The sequence below is a fragment of the Lycium barbarum genome, chromosome 1 (genome assembly GCF_019175385.1).
Source record: "Lycium barbarum isolate Lr01 chromosome 1, ASM1917538v2, whole genome shotgun sequence".
Taxonomy (NCBI): domain Eukaryota; kingdom Viridiplantae; phylum Streptophyta; class Magnoliopsida; order Solanales; family Solanaceae; genus Lycium; species Lycium barbarum.
In genome coordinates, this window is record NC_083337.1 from 29,519,735 (window position 1) to 29,530,645 (window position 10,911).

The window sequence follows — 10,911 nt, forward strand, 5'->3', positions numbered from 1 at the left end:
AGACACACTTCATGAAAAAGAGAGATCTCCATTTAAAACTTCGATGGATGAGATTCTTAGATACCAAGGCAGGCTATGTGTTCCGAATGTTGCAGAATTGCGTCGACGAATTCTGGAAGAAGCCCATCATTCTCGGAATTCTATTCACCCAGGTGCAACAAAGATGTATCACGATCTCAAATTGATATATTGGTGGGATGGCATGAAGAGAGACATAGCAGAATTTGTAGCCCAATGTCCAAATTGCCAGCAAGTAAAGATCGAACATTAGAAGCCAGGAGGGCTATTGCAAGCGATGGAAATTCCTACGCGAAAATGGGAAATTATCAATATGGATTTTATTATAGGATTGCCCCGTTCTCAAGGCAAGTATGATTCTATATGGGTAATTGTGGACAGATTAACCAAGGCATCTCATTTTCTTCTAGTCAGGACCACATACTCAGCAGAAGATTATGCGAGGTTATATCTCAAAGAAATTGTACGACTTCATGGTATTCCACTATCCATTCTTATAGATAGGGGAGCGCAGTTTACAGCCAAATTTTGGAAGTCCTTTCAAGAAGGTCTAGGTACCCAGGTGAAGCTTAGCACGGCATTTCATCCACAGACTGATGGACAAGCCGGACGTACTATTCAAACTTTGGAAGATATGCTACAGGCATGTGTATTAGATTTTGGTGGTAGCTGGGATGATCACTTACCCCTTATTGAGTTTGCTTACAACAATAGCTACCATTCCAGTATCCAAATGGCTCTGTATGAAGCCCTATATGGAAGGAAATGTAGGTCCCCAATTGGATGGTTTGAAATAGGAGAGGTATAGCTAATAGGGTCGGAATTGATTCAGCAAGCGGTAGAAAAAGTCAAAGTGATCCGGGATCGATTGTTGACAGCCCAAAGCCGCCAAAAATCTTATGCGGATAATCGCCGGCGAGACTTGGAATTTCAGGTTGATGATTGGGTATTTTTGAAGGTATCGCCAATGAAGGGAGTGATGAGATTTGGCAAGAAAGGAAAATTGAGTCCCCGCTACATTGGACCCTATAGAATTATCCGTAAGGTGGGCCGAGTAGCCTATGAATTGGATTTGCCTTCGGAGCTTGAATCAGTTCACCAGTTTTTCATGTCTCAATGCTCCGCAAGTGTGTTGTAGATCCCAAGAGAATTATTCGTACTAACTCTCCTATTGCCTGGGGCGCTGTGTTTCATGCCCGCAGGTCTGCAGATACAGGTTGGTGATCCATCTATTAGGATGTGAGCTCGGCGAATGTAGCTGAGGCACTCCATTTGTTCCGGAGATGCCAGGAGTCAGCAAGGTCTTATGTATATGTAGATATGTACGCACCTCTGTATGGGTATGGCGGGGCCCTGTCCCAGCTACGTTGTGTTATGTTTTACAGTAGAGACTTGTAGACAGTTATGTACAGTTAGATGAGGTCCAGACTTGAGATTTCATATGTCATTACAAATTGTTATAATAGCCTTACCGGCTCATGTAGTATGTTCAGTATTTTCACAGATGAGTCTTTCAGAATAGTTGATACATGCATGTTTCTTATAAGTCTATTGAGAGTCGTATGACGGCCCTATTGGCCCCCCTATGTTCATGTTGTTGTCACAAATGTATGTCAGATGGTACTTGATTAGTACAGTCAGGTGCCCGTCATGGCCCTTCAGTTTGGGTTGTGACAGCTTTGGTTTGAACTTTATTTGAGTTGCTAACATCTATGGGCTATAAAACTTATTGGACTATTCAAAATTCTAAGTCCAAACTTGAAATAATATGTTAAAAGACAAAAACTATGAAAACATTTAAGAAATATTTATAAATTGCATTACGAATAAATAATTTTATGCATAAAATATTTTTAAAAATTGTATATATATATATATATATATATATATATTATTGAGTTGGTGTGGTTCCGTTTGACTTTTTTTTAGTTAAAACCAAACCAAATCAATTATGGTCGGGTTTTTTTTTTCAATTCCAAACCAAGTCAAACCAAACCACTAATCGATTTTTTCTCGGTTTGACTCGAATTATCGATTTGGTGTTGTTTGTCGGTTTTCTTTTACGGTCCTAGTTGTTTGAACAAGCTCTTCCCTCTCGTTTTTTCCTCATTTTTCTCCCTTTTCACAAAACCAAAAAAAAAAAAAAAACAAACAGAAAGGAAAATTGTTTGGCAGATTTTCTCTCACTAAGCAAAATATTTGGAAGTTTTGAGCCCATCTATTTCAAATTTGGGAACCTTCTACAACAGAAAGATGCTTTACTTTCTTTTTCTCAAAGATGTACTTCTTTTTTCTTTTAAGATGCTTTACTTGTATTTATTTCTTTCCACTTCTTGTGGATCTCATCCCATTAAGCAAACTCCATCATTTCACCTTCTAAACTCAATCAAGATATCGTGATAATCAACTTTAATTAATATCTCAACTTAGACATGAATCTATTGTGAGTAACGAGCATGGATGGGGATGGAGATATTATTATACTACTAGTTATACTATCAAGGATGTGTTTTATTTACACCTTAACCTTATTATTTCATTTTTCTATAGGAAAAAAGATAAGTATTCCCTGAGCTATACCAAAAATTTCAAAAACACACATTTTCTTTTCGAAAGTCAACGCACCTTTTCTTGTCGAAAGTCCTATTACCCTCTAAACTTTTTCAAAATAGAATAAATACCACCCTAATACCACTACAAGAAATATGGTTTTTAGTTGCGGTACTCAGTGGCGACTTTATTTGTTGCCACAGATAGTAGGGATTTTGTAGCGACTATATAAAGTTGCCACAAACACATAGAGCATTTGCAGCGACCTTTAAAGTCGCCACTGAATATATGCATTTAGTAGCGACCTTGAATAGATCGCCACAAATATGTACCAAAATAGGACTAAAATTCACGTTCCCGCTAAAGAAAAGTTTGGCTCCAAAAGTTTTTGGGGCGACTTATACTATGTTGCCACTAATAGGTTATTGTGACGACTCGGTCGCCACTAAAAGTTCAATTAAAAAAAAAACGAAAAGTCACCAAAAATGGACAGTAAAAACAATAATAGGAAAAAAAAACAAACAGAACCTTTATTTGGGTCGATTTTCATCCATTTTCCTCTCTACTCTTCCCTCAATATAACCAAAATCCATATGCAAAATTCAAAAAGCCAACAATGATTTCTTTCTAAGTTGACATTTCCGTTGAAGAAATCATGTCTTGAACCTGATTTTGCTTCTCTCTACACACTATATTTGGTTAGTTTCTTTCTTTATTTCTTAAATCATTGTGTTATTTCTATGGTTTATCGCTTTGCTTTTCTTTTTTTCCTTGCTTTGCGGTGACAAAAGCTTCTACGGGTTAAGCTTGGAGACAGCTGGATTTATGGTTTTTTTTTTGTTTGAAATATGTTATTTGTTTGAGTTGAAGTGGGAGAAATTGAAGAGGTTGAAAAAGGCGTATTTGGGTGGCCATTTGTGGGGTTTGGGTTTTGGGATTTAGGTATTCATGGTTTGAAAAGTTATTATGAGATTATATATAGTTAAGCATAAAGTTATTAAGATGATGTAAAGTACTGAACTTTGATTTATTTTAATGTTTGGGTTTAATTAGTGAGTTTGATGGTTGAGATATAAGGTCACCAGATCACTAATATTTTAAATGTTACTCTCTTTCCTTGTAAAGTACCTCTCTTTCGTTGCACATCTTGCATCATTCAAGTAATGGGTTCATGATTTTTTTTTTATTCTATCATATGGGTTTTTGTTTGGTAGTCTAGATGTACCCAAATGAGTAACATTTTGAATTTTGATTGAGAATTTTGGATTCTTGAAAAGATTTGAGATTAGTTCTTTGGCAGGATTGTTGCTTTTATGGGATATGTATTTATGTATTTGGCAGAATTTTTGGAATTCATTTCCGTTCGTCCAAAATCGATTCAGGTGAACGGTAGTTCGACGTCAACTCTCGTCGCCCCCGTCGCCCCCGTCGCTACTCTAAAAAATGTAGTCCTCAACCCTTTTCCTTTAAATTTTTGTCTTTAAATCCGTATTGATGTGTTTTTATTATTGAGTAGTTATTAATGAGTGATTAGTGTGTATGTGGTTTGTTTGTTTGGTATTGTTAAAGGTTAGTTACTATTAGTAAATATTAATTTTGTTTAAGTGTGGGCATTATATACAGTACCTTAGCATGGTTGTTAGTCTAGTTTCCCTTTAATTAGTTTAGTTGAGATAAATCAAATATGAATTAGTTACTTCAAGTTTAACTGTTCTTCATATGGTCCTAGCTGTGTAAGTATTTTCTCATTAGTTTAAGAAGGATGCTCATCTGATTCTCCCCTCTAAATGAAGATTTAATTTGTTGAAGTCTTGTTTACCATTGCAACTCAATCTTGTTGAAAATTCTACATCATCTTTTTCAGTTTCTCTTCATTGTTCTATTTGAGAAAGTAGTATTGGTTAGCATGATCTTTAGGGTTGTATTATCTTCTTTTGAGGTGTTGATATCTAAATGTAGAGTCCCTGCTTGAATAGAAAACATGGAATTACTGGATTCTTTTAAATCTGAGGTGTGTATTTTTGTTTATTAAAAGGTAACTGTTGGATAGCATGATATCTTGTTCAAGGATTAGCAAATAAAATGAAATTTATAGCCATTCTTGGAGTAATGTAAAAATGGCGGAAAATAACTCACATTTGAGTTTAGATTAAGAGATGGTTTTCCAGTTTCTCTTTGCTGATTAGTTTGGAGAAAACAACAGTAATGGTTTAGCATGCTTATGTCCTATTGGATTTTTTTGCGTAATTCAACATATTAGTTTGTTGATTAAGGTTTTCATGTCTCTTTGTCTTTTTTTCCAGAGTTGGCTGTGGTGTATTTCTTTTAGAAAGCTTAAGTCTGAATGTTAAAGGAGAAATTTTGATCTGGTTTGAGCTAAAACTAATTTACACTTTCTCTTTCCAAAATAGTTGTATATGCCTTCAAGCATGGTTGCGCTATCCTTTCTTTTGACTGAACACTAACTTTAGCATTAGCCTATCTTTTTATTTGATTTAAAGTATTGTTTCTAAGCTGTGTTAACAAGCCCATGTTGAGTTCTATATGATTTTCTGTGAAATTTTTGCTACTGATTAACTCAGTTTCTTTGAGTTCAACATTATTTCTTTTCAGTCTCCCTTTCCTGACTTGTTTAAAGAAGTGAAAAGATTTTATCTTGGTTGTTTAAGGTTTTCATTCTTCACTTGAGATGTTGGTTCCTTCTGAAATTCAGGGCTGAATAGTTAAGGACAGAGTTGGTGCTCTCTGACTTTTTAGCTAGCACATGATATGTTGAGGTGCTTAAGCATTGATTTTGTTTAATATTCTTCTTTTCTTTCTGCTTCTTCTGTGGTCATTTAGTTCTTTGCTAAAGATGGGAGTAGTGACTAATAAACCATGTGAAAACTATAACTTAGCAATCTTAACTGGTAAAAAAATCTGAATATGTTTATCTTAGCAAATGTGCTTCCTCTTAACCTGCCCTGTCTATCCTTTTTTGTATCCCTCATATCATGTTGCCTTAAGCTGGTAAGGATCAACGTAAGGTGAACTTGGATTTGGGGTAGTAGAATGGAATAGGACCTTGTTGTGCATTTGATAAGTAAACTCTATGTTCATGTGTGTATGCAATCAAAGTGGCAAAACCCCAACTGTTTTCAGTTACTGTCCTCAGAAAGAGGGAACCTTTTTTTTTTAGTAGGGATCTAGCCCTGTTTAAGGGAAACTGAAGAGATGTTTTCTTTTGAAATAAAATCTTGGCATGATCATATCTTTTCCAAGTCTCCAGACTGTATAAGCTATGTTTTGTTGGTCCTTCATTAACTTGAACTAAGTGGAAAGTATTTTTTTTGTTTGTTTCCTTTTTCTCTGATCAGTTGTCTATGTCTAAAGGAACTTAACATTCTTCATGATAATTGAGGTTTAAAGTCAATTACTATTTTATAAGTTTGAATGACATGTATGTGCTTCTATTCCTTTCCTCCACCTTCTGTCTTCTTTTCCTATTTGGGATTTTCATAATAAACATGAGGGAGGTCTTATAATTTCCTGATGTTGTTTGCGGTACTGTCTGTTAGGATTCTCTAAGATTGTTGAAGTCCAGAATTCTCATACAAGTGTGAAATCTGTTTGGATTAATGAGCATTAGGTTTCTCTGGTCTGCTATGTCTGTCCATTGGTATGTGCCTGTTGTTGTTTTCTGCCTGAATGAGACTAGTTGTTGGCTGCTTGTTTGGCACACCCATCGCTCATAAGTTCTTCTTGTTTAGGCTGGCTGACCCCTTTTACAACTGTCTCTTGAGTTGCATTTTTAGGGTAAGGAAAACACTGCATTCTGGGCCAAAGTGTTGTTGCACTTTCAGGCAAACAGATGCTACACTTGGAGGAAGTCAACTACTGTATTTAAGGGCCGATAAATTTTTTAGCCTCTGTGATCAACAGATTGTCCATCTTGTGAGGAGCTGTGTTGTTACATTCTTTTAAAAAAAAAAAAAAAAAAAACTTGTTGCCCTGAAAAGAGCAGCTGCACTTGAGGCCTGAATCTGCTAAAGATGATTGCAATCTTCAGCTACTGTTACGACTGGTTACTGTAGAAAACTGCTGCTATGTCCTCTCTAAAGCAGAAGTTGCACTACACTTGAGCTGTTGTGTTAAATTTTGCCTTGAGTTTCTATTGTCTGCTGAAATATTCCACTTTCATGGGAATGAACATGCTTTGGAAACGAACAGATTCTTCAGCAAACGAAAACAACTGCTGTTGCTTTTCTTTTAAAGAACAGAATGCTACGCTTGATGAAATTTTACTGATTTGAACTTTATACTACATTTGGGCCAATGAAAAAAATTACTTTTTGAGGCCATGCCTAGTCCGGAAAGGTTATCCCTCGGTTTAGGCAATGATGATCTCACAGTGATATCACGTGGTTGGAACCGACATGCGCTTGGCAAGGCAACTAGAATGTCCCCTAGTTTGCAGCCGCGACATGATTTTGGTTCTTTTGCCATATTCGGAATCGTGAGTCTGAGCCTATGTGATCAAAGACCTCAAAGTTTGACACGAGTTCGAGGGATATTATTATTTACATTCATAAACGTCACCCTATCATTTGACTAACTATTTTCATTTCATTCCTGAGAGGTACATCTAATTAATATGGGTTTGCGAGATGAGATTCTACCAAAAACAAAGTGAAGTAAAGTTGAAAGCCCGACTCAGATGAAGGACTGGAAGAGCAAGAACAAGACTGTTGAATGATTTGGGCCCAAGGCCGTAAAAAGCTAAACTCTTCTTCCCCTTCTTGTAGTATAAGTTTTACATTATTTTCTGTATGATATGCAAATACATTTGTATAGATATTGAAACCCCTACAGGTTAGAACCCAGGATTTGGGTAGACGGTGTTTCAAAACTGTATCCAAATGATAAAAGAGTTGTATTCCACTCTTACACTGTTTCATTTTCAACTTGTGGTTTCATTTACTCAACCAGTTATCAGTTATAATATGCCTGAAAAGAATGATAGCTGTATAGAGGTTGAAGATGAAGTGTTACTGAATGGAGAAGCTTATCAACAAGAGGAATTTGAATTTAATATGTTGCGTACTGATGATCAAGAAATTGATATCGTGGTGTCTTTACATAGGGGTGATGTTGAACCACAAAGCATTAATTATAATGATGCAAGTGAATAGGCTCAGAAAAGTGTGCATAATCAGGAAGATGATTTCATTGATGACAACCAAATAGATATGTCGGAGAATGAAGAAAGTGAAGAAGAGAGTATTGACATAGAGGACAGTGATATGGAGTGACCAAAGAAATAGCTTTCTATCAAGTCACGGTCATCTCGGATTTTTGCAGAAAGTGCACATCCCACTCCAGAGATTGAAAATAGTGGTCCAGGTTTGTTCTTTATTGTAATTTAATTATGATTTCAATTAGCAGTTCTTGAAACAATATGAAATTATTAAGATTATTCATCTAAGAGTTGTTACTTATAAAGGAAAATTACAATTTTGAACTCTCTCTCAAACCCTGTTGGATCACTATGTTATTGGTTGATTTGTGGTAATTTTCCAGTACTCTTAATGATAATTTAGGTCCATTCTCATAGTGCAGAATAATGAATCACTATGTTGTTGGGTGAGAATTTTCCAGTACTCTTAATGCTAATTTAGGTCCATTCTCATAGTTCAGAATAATGATGACTGCATTATGTTCAATAGTTTTTGAAACATGATAGATTTGCTTGTCCCGCGATGAAATATGTATATTTGTGAGTGGGACATATTTATGCTAACTTCTTTCTTTGATAAGATTATTATCCGTGTAAAGCTCATGGAATATAATCATATGTTATAAAAGTTTTACAATGTTAAGAGTGTGATATATGAAAGTAGAACTTTATTTAATGTGTCAAGACATGGTTCGAGTGGAATGAACTTTCAGTTATATGCTTCTTAAACTTTCCTTTTTATATATAAAAAATATGCTTATTAAACTACTAGTTATAACTGTGTTATATTAGTTGAATATAAAATCTGGTTAACTTGTGTTATATATATTGTGGTTATTCCAATTTCAATTCTTGAACAACATAACTTCTCCTTATCTAGAATTTCATTTCTTGAATAGGCTACTTTTTCTTTCACAAGTCAGTATGGTTCTTACCAATCAAGATGACTATATTGTGATATTTTGTTTTCTTATTTTTCTTAATAGCAGGGACAAGGTTCTTAAACTATCACAAATAGAGACGATCAAGGAGGAGTTTGAAGACACCTTGTGTTTTATTTTTGTCAAAGGCATCGAAGAAGGAGGCATTTGTAGACATCTAATATTTTCTTGTTTTTTGTCAAAGGTGTCGAAACAAGGAGGAGTATGAAGACTGGATACACTTCATGTTTTATTCCTTTTGTTAATATGTAAATGCATACAATGGCACTATGATAAAGTATTGGGTTGTGTATGGTTAATTGACTATTTAGTAGGTATTTATTTATAATATTCGGCTTGAGAATGCTTTTGTTGTTTGTTATTTGTTATTGAATACTTTTAGTAGCAGTATATTAATTTTAGACAATTCAATTGTCTATAGTAAATCTTTAGTTTTTGTGGCGACTGTCCTCGCTCCTAAAAGTAACTTTTTAGTAGCAAGATTAAATTTGCCACTGATAGTACATTGAGTTTGTGACGACAAGAGTCGCTACTAGTAGTAATATTTAGTAGCGAGGACAAACTTGCCATTGATAGTCTATTGAGTTTTGTGGCGACCAAAGTCGCTACAAAATATCACTTTTTAGTAGCGAGATAAAAGTTGCTGCCAATAGTTCATTTGTTATTGTGGCGGCAGAGTCGCCACTAAAGCTTTTATTCAGTGGCGACCAAGCCAATATTTGTGTTGTAGAATATTTTTTGTGACATGCTTGCTTACCTTTTGTGGCAATATATGTCGCTACAAATATTTGGTTATTGTGGCGACTACCTATTGTCGTCACAAAAAACCTTCAGTTATGGAACTACTACCAACGGAGGAAAGTCGCTGCTATAGGTTTTTCGTGGCGACTTGTGGGGCTTTTGCGACGACTCGTCGCCACAATAAGGCAGATTTCTTGTAGTGTACTGACGGGGCAAAGGAGAATCAAATTTTTGGTGGGCAGTGAAATACACGCACTGCCACGTGTAATTTCGTAATTATTTTATATTTTTTAAAATTTATTTCATTTTCTTCTTATAATTTATTTTTCCAATAATTATAAGAAAGCAATTTAAAAGATCTAGCATATTAAATAATGTTTCCAATATTCTGACTTTCTAATATTAAATTATCAAAAATCAAAACTTTAAAGGATTGAATCAATCTCTTATTAACCTGTGTACAAAATATTGAATAAAAATAAAATTGGAGAAGAAAACAGTGGTAACGAAAAAGTAGAGGGCAATTTAGAGGAGGAAGAACATCACCCTTGGTTCTCGCACTGCCTCCTGTGTAGAATTTATTAATTTTTCCCATTTAAGAGTTCTTCAATAAGCAGATTTTTAATTTGGATATTTGTTATTTTTTTTTTTCTCAAACAAACCAATAGAAATCCCAAACAGATGGTGCAGCTATGGAGGAAATTAAAACAGAGGAAGTAGCGATGGTGGCTCACGACGGAACTGGTGGTTGATGGGTCTGTTCTCACTTCTCACATGATGCAATAACAGAGGCCGTTTCCGGTGGATTTTTAGTGGAACTACGGTGAGAAGTGTGTGATTTAAAGGTGAGACGGAGCTTGGTGGTCGAAGGCGGATGAGGACGGCGACCTGGTGGCGGAGGAGCGAAGCTCACATGGTGGATTGATAGTGTCGCCGCATCCGGTGTTGCTCTATTTTTCCCGAAAAGAATAAAAAGAAAGAGAAAACAAGTAAAAAGTAAAAATAAATATATTTAATACAAAATGCTACCTAAAAAAAAAATTAATGCTTCTCACTCTCTCAAAAAGAGTGAAATACACTCTTCTGGCGACGTACGAGAAATATGGAGTTAATAACGGGAAATATTAAAAAGTGTTGTTATTATTGTATGGGTTGTTTGGTGTGGTTCTTGTGATGTATATAAGGCTCGGAATCATGTAAATATGTTATATATATATGCTGTTATTGTTGTATTAAAAAGTAGGGAAGAAGATAGGGGAAAAGGGGTGGTCAGCATTTAATGTGGTATTTATTCCCTTTTAAAAAAAAATTAGGAGGGTAATTGGACCCTTAGGGGTCGTTTGGTAGGTAGTCAAAATTATCTCGGGACTAATTTATCTCATTTATTGGGATTATTTTATACCATCTAAAAAATGGTATAAAATAATCCAAGTATAAGTGGGATAA

The 10,911-nt window shown here is 35.2% G+C and overlaps 1 long non-coding RNA gene across 2 annotated transcripts; it reads left to right on the forward strand.

Moving 5' to 3' along the window:
* The first annotated feature begins 2,565 nt into the window (after window positions 1-2,565).
* On the forward strand, window positions 2,566-9,067 carry LOC132633726 (uncharacterized). 2 transcript variants are annotated; one of them, XR_009579768.1, is made up of 3 exons: window positions 2,951-3,266; window positions 3,869-7,950; window positions 8,770-9,067. It is a non-coding gene; the product is annotated as an uncharacterized LOC132633726 (long non-coding RNA). The 2 variants fall into 2 exon arrangements; XR_009579765.1 differs by having other exon boundaries at window positions 2,566-7,950.
* The last annotated feature ends 1,844 nt before the right edge of the window (window positions 9,068-10,911 follow it).